Source organism: Zonotrichia albicollis, chromosome Z, assembly GCF_047830755.1.
Source record: "Zonotrichia albicollis isolate bZonAlb1 chromosome Z, bZonAlb1.hap1, whole genome shotgun sequence".
In the NCBI taxonomy this organism is placed as follows: domain Eukaryota; kingdom Metazoa; phylum Chordata; class Aves; order Passeriformes; family Passerellidae; genus Zonotrichia; species Zonotrichia albicollis.
In genome coordinates this window covers 6815729-6829951 of record NC_133860.1, presented here as the reverse complement: position 1 = coordinate 6829951, position 14223 = coordinate 6815729, and the positions used below count along the sequence as shown (strand labels likewise).

At 41.8% G+C, this 14223-nt stretch overlaps 1 long non-coding RNA gene across 1 annotated transcript; it reads left to right on the top strand.

Moving 5' to 3' along the window:
- The first annotated feature begins 3255 nt into the window (after positions 1-3255).
- LOC141727219 (uncharacterized) lies at positions 3256-9787 on the top strand. The gene is made up of 3 exons (XR_012578266.1): positions 3256-3290; positions 3462-3552; positions 9427-9787. It is a non-coding gene; the product is annotated as an uncharacterized LOC141727219 (long non-coding RNA).
- The last annotated feature ends 4436 nt before the right edge of the window (positions 9788-14223 follow it).

Below are 14223 nucleotides of genomic sequence, written 5' to 3'. Positions count from 1 at the left end.
ATGAACCATGGCACTGCCTAATGGGACCCACCTGCTCTGCTGCCAGCCCCTACCTGAGCCCCCCTTTGATGAAATGTCAAAAGCCTGCCTCGTGCGGAGAACAGAAAGGTTCCTCCTGTGACTCCATAAAACCGAAATAAATTCCACTGGCATCTTGTAAATTTTTATTTTCTACAATGACTGCGGGCCCCATCTGCGACCCAGCTGTTATTAGAAGGGAAAGCGTTGGCCCTTCTGCATTACAAAACAGCGTCGAACAGTAATTGCCAGTGGAAGAGATTAAGTGTAGACACTAAAAATGTTTACTCGCAATGAATATGCATAACGATGGGTAGGAAACAGCCCTGGAAGATTAAAAAGAGAGAAGGGTTTGTTTACAAGGCTGGGAAAAAAAAAAAAAAAGGGGGAATGTCAGTTGGCCCCAAGCCTGAAATAGGAACGAAAAACCTTTGGGCAAGGCATTAGGGAGAAAAACAGATGGTTTGTGAACCTTTTATTAGATAGAAAAATCATTAATCAAGCCCAGGCTGGAAATGGCAGGGTTTTGGGTAGTTCAGAGCCGAGTTTATTTTTTCTTAAAGCGACAGCGCAGCCCTGGGAGCGCGGAAATCCCTTCACATTTCAGCACCTGCTTGGCACCGAGAGGAGGAGGAGGAGGAGGAGGATTTGTATTTTCTGATCTCTCCCTTGGGGCTGGGAGTGGTGGAGAAACCCAAAACTGCAACGCTGCAAACATCTCCCCAAAAACATGGAAATCAAGAAGGAGCCACAACATTTTTTTTACCCCGAAACGAAGCCAAAAATGCTTTTCTTTGGGGGGAATAAAAAGGAACAGCTTCTTCCTCCTCCCCAGTGTCTTTTGAGCTGCCCACACATTTCCTAATCGCTGGGAGATGAACTTCCTCAAACATCTGAGCTCCATCAGAGGCGAGGGAGAAGGGAGAAAGGGGGGGAAGTACAAACTGATCTTTGGGAAAAAAGAGGAGCCAGCACATCGTTAATAACCGGCATCAAAAGCACGGCAACGTCTCGGCAGCTGCGGAGAATTAATGGAGAAATTGGAGTTTTCAAATGGAGAAAAAAGGGGGGAAAATAAAAAAAAACCCCAAGGGAGAAATTGGGAAAAATAATGGGGGGTGTGTGGGGATGGATGGGAGCCCTGCATCTCTCTGGGATAATTCTCAATTTTGGGGTTTGGATCCACTCAAAAGGGACAATTCCATTTAGGATGAGATAAAACCTTCCTGGAAAGGAGGAAAAGAAACCCCCAAAGGCACCGGGGTCAGGTCATTGTGCAGAGCGTCGGTGGGAAAAATTGGGAATTCACATGTGGAACATGAAAATTCCCATTCTAGATTGAAATTCCCATTCAATATTGAAATTCCCATATTGAATTTGGAGATTCCCATTCAATATTGAAATTCATATATGGAATTTGGAGATTCCCATTCAATATTGAAATTCACATTCAATATTGAAATTCCCATATTGAATATTGAAATTCCCATTCTATATTGAAATTCACCTATGGAATGTGGAGATTCCCATTCTATATTGAAATTCCCATATGGAATTTGGAGATTCCCATTCAATATTGAAATTCCCATTCTATATTGAAATTCCCATTCTATATTGAAATTCACCTATGGAATTTGGAGATACCCATTCAATATTGAAATTCCCATTCAATATTGAAATTCCCATATGGAATATTGAAATTCCCGTTCTATATTGAAATTCCCATTCAATATTGAAATTCCCATATTGAATATTGAAATTCCCATTCTATATTGAAATTCCCATATGGAATTTGGAGATTCCCATTCAATATTGAAATTCCCACTCAATATTGAAATTCCCATATGGAATTTTGAAATTCCCATTCTATATTGAAATTCCCATTCAAGATTGAAATTCACATTCCAGATTGAAATTCCCATTCAATATTGAAATTCCCCTATGGAATTTGGAGATTCCCATTCAATATTGAAATTCCCATTCTATATTGAAATTCCCATTCTATGTTGAAATTCACATATGGAAAACTTCCAGTGGATGGATGGGAGCCCTGCAGCTCTCTGGGATAAAAATTCCCAATTTTGGCATTTGGATCCCCTCTAATGTGGATGGCAGGGGCTGGTTTGACCAAGGCCAGAACGGGGCCTGGGCTGGAAAAATCCCATTTATCACGAGATGCAGCTTGCTTCCCCAATTTTTTCCCCATTTTATTCCAATTTTTCCTCATTTTATTTTCATTTTTTCCCCAATTTTTCCCCATTTTTTTCTCCAATTTTTCCCCAATTTTTTCCCCATTTTTCCCCAATTTTTCCCCAATTTTTCCCCATTTTATTGCAAATTTTCCCCAATTTTATTCCAATTTTTCTCTAACTTTGCTCAAATTTGTCCCCATTTTTTCCCCAATTTCCCCCAAATTTTCATCCATTTTCTCCAAATTTTTCCCCACTTTTTCTCCAATTTTCCCCCATTATAAATTGAATTTTTTCCCATTTTTCCCCCAAAATAATTTGAATTTTTCCCCATTTTTTCCCCAATTTTTTCCCAATTTTTCCCCAATTTTTCCCCAATTTTTCCCCAATTTTTTCCCAATTTTTCCCCATTATAATTTGAATTTTTCCCATTTTTACCCTGCAATCCTTTAGGCAGCTCCATGCATTTGATGATTTTTTTTCCCCATTTTATTCCCATTTTCCCCAATTTTTTCCCAGTTTTTCCCCAATTTTTTCCCATTTTTATTTACATTTTTTCCCCATTTTATTCCAATTTTATTCCAATTTTCCCCCATTTTATTCCAATTTTATTCCAATTTTTCCCCCATTTTATTTTCATTTTTTCCCCAATTTTTTCCCATTTTTATTTTCATTTTTTCCCATTTTTTTCCCCATTTTATTCCAATTTTCCCCAATTTTTTCCCCAATTTTTTCCCATTTTTATTTTCATTTTTTCCCCATTTTATTCCAATTTACCCCCAATTTTTCCCCATTTTATTCCAAAATTTGCCCAATTTTTCCCCAATTTTTTCCCATTTTTATTTTCATTTTTTCCCCATTTTATTCCAATTTACCCCCAATTTTCCCCCATTTTATTCCAAATTTTCCCCAATTTTCCCCCAATTTTATTCCCAATTTTCCCCCCACCTGTGGCCCCACCAGAAAAACCTTTAAAGCTTTGATCTGGAAATAAAAACCTGACCCAACCCCTTTTCCTCCCTCCTTTACCAGGCACGTTTTTGTCATTCCCAGCAGCTCCGCACATCTGCGCTCCCAACCCAGGTGTTGGCAGAATCCTCTCTCCATCATCCATCCCAGCACAGCGAGGGTTAAACGGCAGAGAAGGGCCCGCTCGTGACTTCCCATCTGCTGGCAACCCTGCAACCCATTTGGAAATGAATTTTTCAGCCGGAATATATTTAATTTTTTATTTTTTTTTTTTTTGTTTTCCAGGCAGCACATGTCTCCAGCGCCGGGGCTGATTGCGAAAGGCATTAAGTATGGATGGCCGTGTTTATTCCGGAATTATCATCACATTCGCTTGGTAAATAATGTTGACACATGCTTGGTGAACAGCTGGAGAGTGTCCTGGTGACACCGGGAAAAGTGGGATGGGCAGGGAAACCTCTGGGATGGGCAAGATGGGTGCATTCCTTTAATTAAAATTCATTTATTTGGGGTGGGAGCACTTCGTTATCCCGTGAGAAATTGCCCCAGGGGATGGCCTGAACATCGGCATCAATCCGGAGCTTTAAGGAAAGGCTTTGTCTCAGGAATTTGGGGTGAATTCTTCTTTAAAATGAAAAGGTAAAAATGAACAATTCCTGCCACAGGACCCTGGAGCTGCTCCTTGGGTTTGTCTCAGGAATTTGGGGTGAATTCATCTCTAAAATGAAAATTTACAGTGGGTACAAAAAGCAAAATGCCCAATTCCTGCCACAGGACCCCAGAGCTGCTCCTTGGGTGAATTCATCTCTAAAATGAAAAGGTAAAAATGAACAATTCCTGCCATAGGGCCCTGGAGCTGCTCCTTGGGTTTGTCTCAGGAATTTGGGGTGAATTCATCTCTAAAATGAAAAGGTAAAAATGAACAATTCCTGCCATAGGGCCCTGGAGCTGCTCCTCAGGAATTTCAGTGAATTCATCTCTAAAATGAAAAGGTAAAAATGAACAATTCCTGCCACAGGACCCTGAGCTGCTCCTTGGGTTTGTCTCAGGATTTTTGGGGTGAATTCATCTCTAAAATGAAAATTTGCAGTGGGTACAAAAATCAAAATACCCAATTCCTGCCATAGGACCCTGGAGCTGCTCCTCAGGATTTTGGGTGAATTCATCTCTAAAATGAAAAGGTAAAAATGAACAATTCCTGCCATAGAACCCCAGAGCTGCTCCTTGGGTTTGTCTCAGGAATTTGGGGTGAATTCATCTCTAAAATGAAAATTTACAGTGGGTACAAAAAGCAAAATGCCCAATTCCTGCCACGGAGCTGCTCCTTGGGTTTGTCTCAGGAATTTGGGGTGAATTCATCCCTAAAATGAAAATTTGCAGTGGGTACAAAAAGCAAAATGCCCAATTCCTGCCACGGAGCTGCTCCTTGGGTTTGTCTCAGGATTTGGGGTGAATTCATCTTTAAAATTAAAATTTGCAGTGGGTACAAAAAGCAAAATGCCCAATTCCTGCCACAGGGCCCCAGAGCTGCTCCTCAGGAATTTGGGGTGAGTTCATCCTTAAAATGAAAATTTGCAGTGGGTACAAAAAGCAAAATGAGCAATTTCTGCCATAGGACCCCGGAGCTGCTCCTTGGGTTTGTCTCAGGAATTTGGGTGAATTCATCTTTAAAATGAAAATTTGCAGTGGGTGGAAAAGGTAAAATGCCCAATTGCTGCCACAGGACCCCAGAGCTGCTCCTTGGGTTTGTGTCAGGAATTTGGGTGAATTCATCTCTAAAATGAAAAGGTAAAAATGAACAATTTCTGCCATAGGACCCTGGAGCTGCTCCTCAGGAATTTGGGGTGAATTCATCTCTAAAATGAAAATTTGCAGTGGGTACAAAAAGCAAAATGCCCAATTCCTGCCATAGGGCCCTGGAGCTGCTCCTCAGGAATTGGGGTGAATTCATCTCTAAAATGAAAAGGTAAAAATGCCCAATTCCTGCCATAGGGTCCCAGAGCTGCTCCTTGGGTTTGTCTCAGGAATTTGGGGAGAATTCATCTCTAAAATGAAAAGGTAAAAATGAACAATTCCTGCCACAGGACCCCAGAGCTGCTCCTCAGGAATTTGGGGTGAATTCATCCCTAAAATGAAAAGGTAAAAATGAACAATTCCTGCCATAGAACCCCAGAGCTGCTCCTTGGGTTTGTCTCAGGATTTTGGGGTGAAATCATCCCTAAAATGAAAAGGTAAAAATGAACAATTCCTGCCATAGGACCCCGGAGCTGCTCCTTGGGTTTGTATCAGGAATTTGGGGTGAATTCATCTTTAAAATTAAAATTTGCAGTGGGTACAAAAAGCAAAATGCCCAATTCCTGCCATAGGGCCCTGGAGCTGCTCCTTGGGTTTGTTTCAGGAATTTGGGGTGAATTCATCTTTAAAATGAAAAGGTAAAAAATGAACAATTCCTGCCACAGGGCCCTGGAGCTGCTCCTCAGGAATTGGGGTGAATTCATCTCTAAAATGAAAAGGTAAAAAATGAAAATTCCTGCCAGGGAATGACTCCATGCTCCCCAAAAATAGGAATTTGCTGCCCCCTTTCCCACATCCAGGCCTCAGGAAATTCCATTGCCCAGCCTTTGATTCATTCCAGGAGATGAGGGTTGCAGTTGTGTTTTTTTAAGTTGTATTTTTAGGCAGAAATTGCCCTTTTTGGTCCAACAGCTGGATCCTTTGATTAAAGGACAAACCTGAGCAAGGCAAAAAATGTGTGGGGATAGGGAGGGAAAGAAAAACCCTCCAATGCAGGGAAAAGGAAATATTGCAAGGCCCATAATCTTATTTACATTCGGAGCATGACTCCAGCTCCCAGAACATTGCAGACATCTGTCAGACAAACAGCCACCACTCTGCAAAGATATTTTATTTCCAATGCTCTTCCCCTCAAATTTTTTCAGGATTTTGGCAGGATTGTGTCTTTTTTTTTCTCCCATTTGTTCTTTTTTATTTTTCTTTTTCCCTCCTGAAACCTGGCTGAGGTCACTGGGTTTAGATGCTCCTGATCCATCAGAAAAATGCAGAATTTCCTCACAGAAAATCACCATTTGCCAAGCTCAGTTTCCCAGCCTGCTTTCACAATATTGCTGCAGAATTTGGAGTGCTGGGTTTTTGGATGCTGCCAGACTTAGCGACAGGAAAAGGTGCTAAAAGAGACAAAACTCAGTGTGGGAGGCTGGAGATGGAGATTGGCCATTTGGAATTCTCTGCTTGGATTTGTGCCACGAGCTGCTGGTTCCTGATCCCCCCTGGGATGGTGGCTGAGGGTGCAAAGGAACCCTCTGCAATATTGAAATTCCCATTCAGTATTGAAATTTCCATATGGAATATTGAAATTCCCATTCTATATTGAAATTCCCATTCTATATTGAAATTCACATATGGAATGTTGAAATTCCCATTCTATATTGAATTTCACATATTGAATATTGAAATTCCCATTCTGTATTGAAATTCCCATTCGATATTGAAATTCCCATTCGATATTGAAATTCCCATTCGATATTGAAATTCCCATTCGATATTGAAATTCCCATATTGAATATTGAAATTCCCATTCTATATTGAAATTCCCATATGGAACATTACAATTCCCAGTCAATATTGAAATTCCCATATTGAATATTGAAATTCCCATTCTATATTGAAATTCCCATATGGAACATTGAAATTCCCATTCTATATTGAAATTCACATATTGAATATTGAAATTCCCATTCTATATTGAAATTCCCATTCAATATTGAATTTCACATTCGATATTAAAATTCCCAGTCTATATTGAAATTCCCATTCTACATTGAAATTCCCATTCAATATTGAAATTTCCATTCAGTATTGAAATTCACATATGGAATTTTGAAATTCCCATTCTATATTGAAATTCCCATTCTATATTGAGATTCCCGTTCAATATTGAAATTCCCATATTGAATATTGAAATTCCCATTCGATACTGAAATTGCCAGTCAATATTGAAATTCCCATCTTGAATATTAAAATTCCCATTCAATATTGAAATTCCAGCTTCCCAATATTTGACCAGCCCAGCACTGAACGCAACTGCAACCCCATTGGAATTCTGGGCATAATTAACTCCCTATTAAAGCATTTCTGGAGCCTTTTCCCATCCCAAACAGCCAAAGCCGCAGCGTTTTCTTCCTTCCTGTTCCAATAATTAACTATGCGAGGAGAACAGCATATTAATAGAGCATAATTTGTTTACATTGAAAAGAAAATTGTGCTAGATTAGCATAGCAAAAGCCTCTTGCCATAGCCAGGCAGGAATGTGCGGGCCTAATAGCAATTTCCAGTGTCGTTAAGGAATATTATTAATAAAGTAATCCGGTGTAATTCCCTTTGCCCCTGCCATATTTCACAATGTCCTTAATTAGGGGCTAATTCCGCCGGGACTCGTTTGGGGGGATGTGAAATCAAACCCTGGGTAATGAGGAGAGTTCCTGGCAATGGGAAATTCCAATCCTGGAAATTCAGGATGAACTGGGATGGTATATTCCTAATATTCTTTATTAAAATTCAATGTTTGGGGACAGCAGGAATTGTTTAGGACAGGAGGGATCCAAAGTTCTCATCAGCCAGGGATGGGTTAATTGATAATAATATGTGAAAAATGCCAAGAATTTATGTTGAAAGTTTGAAAGTTTCATAGGAATTACATGGTTATAAAATAGGAATATAATTGGAGTCATAATAATTTGGATAATTTGAATTAGAGACTGCAAAAACCAGGAGTCTTCCTGCACTCAATTCCGGAGTTTTGGCCATGGCATTCCCAAAAATAAACAAAATATAATTTCCAATCCTTTTATTGCCAAAACCAGGCAGAATTATCAATCCACAATAAATTTCAGGCTGGAATTATCAATCCCAGCCTGGAATATTTTTATATTCCCAAACCAGGCAGAATTATCAATCCCAGCCTGGAATATTTTTATATTCCCAAAACCAGACAGAATTATCAATCCACAATAAAATTCAGACTGGAATCATTCATTCCAAATCCCAGCCTGGAAAATTTTTATTCCCAAAAATAAAATTATCAATCCCAGCCTGGACATTTTATATTCCCAAACCAGACAGAATTATCAATCCCAGCCTGGAATATTTTATATTCCCAAAACCAGACAGAATTATCAATCCATAATAAAATTCAGACTGGAATTATCAATCCCAGCCTGGAATATTTTTATATTCCCAAAACCAGGCAGAATTATCAATCCATAATAAAATTCAGACTGGAATCACTCATTCCAAACCCCAACCTGGAAAATTTTTATTCCCAAAAATAAAATTATCAATCCCAGCCTGGAATATTTTATATTCCCAAAACCAGGCAGAATTATCAATCCCAGCCTGGACATTTTATATTCCCAAAACCAGACAGAATTATCAATCCACAATAAATTCCAGGCAGGAATTATCAATCCCAGCCTGGAAAATTTTTATTCCCAAAAATAAAATTATCAATCCCAGCCTGGAATATTTTTATATTCCCAAAACCAGGCAGAATTATCAATCCACAATAAAATTCAGGCTGGAATTATCAATCCCAGCCTGGAATATTTTTATATTCCCAAAACCAGACAGAATTATCAACCCATAATAAATTCAGGCTGGAATTATCAATCCCAGCCTGGAATATTTTATATTCCCAAAACCAGGCAGAATTATCAATCCATAATAAAATTCAGGCTGGAATTATCAATCCCAGCCTGGAATATTTTTATATTCCCAAAACCAGGCAGAATTATCAATCCATAATAAATTCCAGGCTGGAATCACTCATTCCAAATCCCAACCTGGAAAATTCCTATTCCCAAAAATAAAATTATCAATCCCAGCCTGGACATTTTATATTCCCAAAACCAGGCAGAATTATCAATCCCAGCCTGGAATATTTTTATATTCCCAAAACCAGGCAGAATTATCAATCCCAGCCTGGAATATTTTTATATTCCCAAAACCAGGCAGAATTATCAATCCCAGCCTGGAATATTTTATATTGCCAAAACCAGGCAGAATTATCAATCCATAATAAATTCCAGGCAGGAATTATCAATCCCAGCCTGGAATATTTTTGTTCCCTGAACCCAGGCAGAATTCTGAATGCACAACAAATAAATTCAGGCTGGATTCACTCATCCCAAACCCCCCCAAGCTGCAACAATAAAGGCTCTGTTTTTTCTTGCAGGATGTTTTTGTCATCTTTTGATCCGGTGCCAGCAGAGCGCAGGATTGTGGGAGAGCAAAACCTCCCAAACTGATCCCTGCCAGAGAATTCCAGAAAAATCCACGCTCCCAAAAAAGCACAGGGCGTTCAGGTAAATCCATCTCAAACTGCAGCAGCTCAGGAAATTCTTGCAGGAATTGAAAAATTGAAAATATCATGGAAAATCAGCGTTGAGGAACTGCATTGCGCTGCAGGGATCTGCAAAGAATGATTCCCATCCTGGGCAGAAAAAAGGAATTTTGTGCTGTGCAAAAACAGGGAATGGTGCCAGAATTCCCTGGGGGGTGCCAGCCGCTCCTGGCACAGCCCAAACCCTGGAAAAACCCTGGAAAAATCCTGGAAAAATCCTGGGAAAATCCTGGAAAAATCGCATTGATGGTGCCTGGGAATCACAGAGCACACACTCCCTGCAGCTGCACCCCAAATATCCCAGATTTCACCCCAAAATATCCCAGATTTCACCCCAAATATCCCAGATTGCACCCCAAATATCCCAGATTGCACCCCTAAATATCCCAGATTTCACCCCAAAAATATCCCAGATTTCATCCCAAAATATCCCAGATTTCACCCCAAATATTCCAGATTGCACCCCAAATATCCCAGATTTCACCCCAAAATATCCCAGATTTCACCCCAAAATATCCCAGATTTCACCCTAAATATCCCAGATTGCACCCCAAATAAATACCCCAGATTGCACCCAAAATATCCCAGATTGCACCCCAAATAAATATCCCAGATTTCACCCCAAATATCCCAGATTTCACCCCAAAATATCCCAGATTTCACCCTAAATATCCCAGATTGCACCCCAAATAAATACCCCAGATTGCACCCTAAATATCCCAGATTTCACCCCAAAATATCCCAGATTGCACCCCAAATAAATACCCCAGATTGCACCCTAAATATCCCAGATTTCACCCCAAAATATCCCAGATTGCACCCCAAATAAATACCCCAGATTGCACCCCAAATATCCCAGATTTCACCCCAAAATACCCCAGATTTCACCCCAAAATATCCCAGATTTCACCCCAAAATATCCCAGATTGCACCCCAAATAAATACCCCAGATTGCACCCCTAAATATCCCAGATTGCACCCCAAATAAATATCCCAGATTTCACCCCAAATATCCCAGATTTCACCCCAAAATATCCCAGATTGCACCTCAAATATCCCAGATTGCACCCCAAATAAATATCCCAGATTGCACCCCTAAATATCCCAGATTGCACCCCAAATAAATACCCCAGATTGCACCCCTAAATATCCCAGATTGCACCCCAAATAAATACCCCAGATTGCACCCCTAAATATCCCAGATTGCACCCCAAAATATCCCAGATTGCACCTCAAATATCCCAGATTGCACCCCAAATAAATATCCCAGATTGCACCCCAAAATATCCCAGATTGCACCCCAAATATCCCAGATTGCACCCCAAATATCCCAGATTGCACCCCCAAAATACCCCAGATTGCACCCCAAATAAATACCCCAGATTGCACCCCTAAATACCCCAGATTTCACCCCAAAATATCCCAGATTGCACCCCAAAATATCCCAGATTGCACCCAAAATATCCCAGATTGCACCCCCAAATATCCCAGATTTCACCCCAAAATATCCCAGATTTCACCCCAAAATATCCCAGATTGCACCCCAAATAAATACCTCAGATTGCACCCCAAATATCCCAGGTTTCACCCCAAATAAATACCCCAGATTGCACCCCAAATATCCCAGATTTCACCCTAAATATCCCAGATTTCACCCCTAAATATCCCAGATTGCACCCCAAATAAATACCTCAGATTGCACCCCAAATATCCCAGGTTTCACCCCAAATAAATACCCCAGATTGCACCCCAAATATCCCAGATTGCACCCCAAAATATCCCAGATTTCACCCCAAAATATCCCAGATTGCACCCAAAATACCCCAGATTGCACCTCAAATATCCCAGATTGCACCCCAAATAAATATCCCAGATTTCACCCCAAATATCCCAGATTTCATCCCAAAATACCCCAGATTTCACCCCCAAATATCCCAGATTGCACCCCAAATAAATACCCCAGATTGCACCCTAAATATCCCAGATTTCACCCCCAAATATCCCAGATTTCACCCCAAATAAATACCCCAGATTGCACCCCAAATATCCCAGATTTCACCCCCAAATATCCCAGATTGCACCCCAAAATATCCCAGATTTCACCCCTAAATATCCCAGATTGCACCCCAAATAAATACCCCAGATTTCACCCCCAAATATCCCAGATTGCACCCCAAATAAATACCCCAGATTTCACCCCAAAATATCCCAGATTTCACCCCAAAATACCCCAGATTGCATCCCAAATAAATATCCCAGATTTCACCCCAAATATCCCAGATTTCACCCCAAATAAATACCCCAGATTGCACCCCAAATATCCCAGATTGCACCCCAAATATCCCAGATTGCACCCCAAATAAATGCCCCAGATTGCACCCCAAAATATCCCAGATTGCACCCCAAATAAATACCCCAGATTTCACCCCAAATATCCCAGATTGCACCCCCAAATATCCCAGATTTCACCCCAAAATATCCCAGATTGCACCCCAAATAAATACCCCAGATTTCACCCCAAAATATCCCAGATTTCACCCCAAAATATCCCAGATTTCACCCCAAATAAATACCCCAGATTGCACCAAAAATATCCCAAATTTCACCCCAAAATATCCCAGATTGCACCCCTAAATATCCCAGATTTCACCCCAAAATATCCCAGATTTCACCCCAAAATATCCCAGATTTCACCCTAAATATCCCAGATTGCACCCCAAATAAATACCCCAGATTGCACCCCAAAATCCTGGAAAAATCCCATTGTTGGTACCCCAATATTTCTGTATCCTGGCTGGAAATACACACACAAACCCCACGGGATAAGGATGTGATTCCCAAAGAAAAATCAGGATATCATGCTTGGAAATAGGAGAATTTCATCAAATTAAATTCCAAATTGTGGATGGTGCCACAAAGAACAAGGAGCATGAAATATTTGGGATTGGGGAAAAAGAATCCAAGGAAAAAAGAAAAGGTTTTGTGGTAAAAAGTGAAATTGTGAATTGCAAAAGGGGATTGGAGTTTAAGGAGGAATTAGTGCAGCTCGATGGCTGGGCCAGGCCAGCAGTGAGATATGAGGGGAAATAGAGACAAGAGGGATTGATGATTAAATTAAAAGCATTTAATTACCACAAATGTGAAATAAGCGCTTTTCTGGCATTTCGGGGAGTGCAATGAATTGTCCACTCGGAATTGCCCCTCCATGGTAAATGTCAGCCCTACATTAAAGCCAAGCGGGGTCTGCTGGCCCTCAGCACAAAAAGCTTTAATTGGAAGCAATCAAGGAGCTTTGATTGGAGCTGAGCCCGGGGTCACAGGGGAGCACCTGGCTGGGGTGGCACAGACGGGGACTGGGCTGCTCCTCGGGGCTGGTGGGGCTGGAAACCAATCCCTGCCCCAGCCTGATTTGGGATTCCATGGATCTGGGGCTCTGGGACTCCTGTTCCCAATCCCATTCCCATCCCATCCCATCCCATCCCATCCCATCCCATCCCATCCCATCCCATCCCATCCCATCCCATTCCCATTCCCATCCCATCCCATCCCATTCCCATCCCATCCCATCCCATCCCATCCCATCCCATCCCATTCCCATTCCCATCCCATCCCATCCCATTCCCATCCCATCCCATCCCATTCCCATTCCCATCCCATCCCATCCCATTCCCATCCCATCCCATCCCATTCCCATTCCCATCCCATCCCATCCCATTCCCATCCCATCCCATCCCATCCCATCCCATCCCATCCCATCCCATCCCATCCCAGTGCAGGATTCCATGGATCCAGGGCTCTAGGACTCTTGTTCCCAATCCCATCCCATCCCACTCCAATGCAGGATTTGATGTGTCCAGGACCCTGTGACTCTTGTTCCCATTCCCAATCCCATTTCCAACCCATTTTCTATCCCATTCCCATCCCACTCCCATTCCCATTCCTACCCCATCCTCATCCCATTCCATCCCATCCCATCCCATTCCCATCCCATCCCATTCCATCCCATCCCATCCCATCCCATCCCATCCCATCCCACCCCATCCCATCCCATCCCATCCCACCCCATCCCATCCCATCCCATCCCAGTGCAGGATTCCATGGATCCAGGGCTCTAGGACTCTTGTTCCCATTCCCAATCCCATTTTCTATCCCAATCCTATCCCATCCCATCCCATCCCATCCCATCCCATCCCATCCTGTCCCATTCCATCCTATCCCATTGATCCCATCCCATCCCATTCTCATCCCATTCCCATCCCATTCCCATTCCCGCCCCATCCTCATCCCAATCCCAACCCAATCCCATTCCTATCCCATCCCATTACCCCATCCCACTCCCATTCCCATTCCTACCCCACCCTCGTCCCATTCCCATCCCATCCCATCCCATCCCATGGATCCCATCCCATTCCCATTCCCATTCTTGTCTCATTCCCATCCCATCCCATCCCATCCCATCCCAAAGTTAGATGATGGAACACTGGATGTTCCATTGGATGATGTTCCACTGGAAGGAGATGTTCCACAGGAAGGAGATGCTCCATTGGAAGGAGAAGCTCCATTGGAAGGAGATGTTCCACTGGAAGATGCTCCACTGGAAAATGTTCCACTGGAAGATGTTCCACTGGA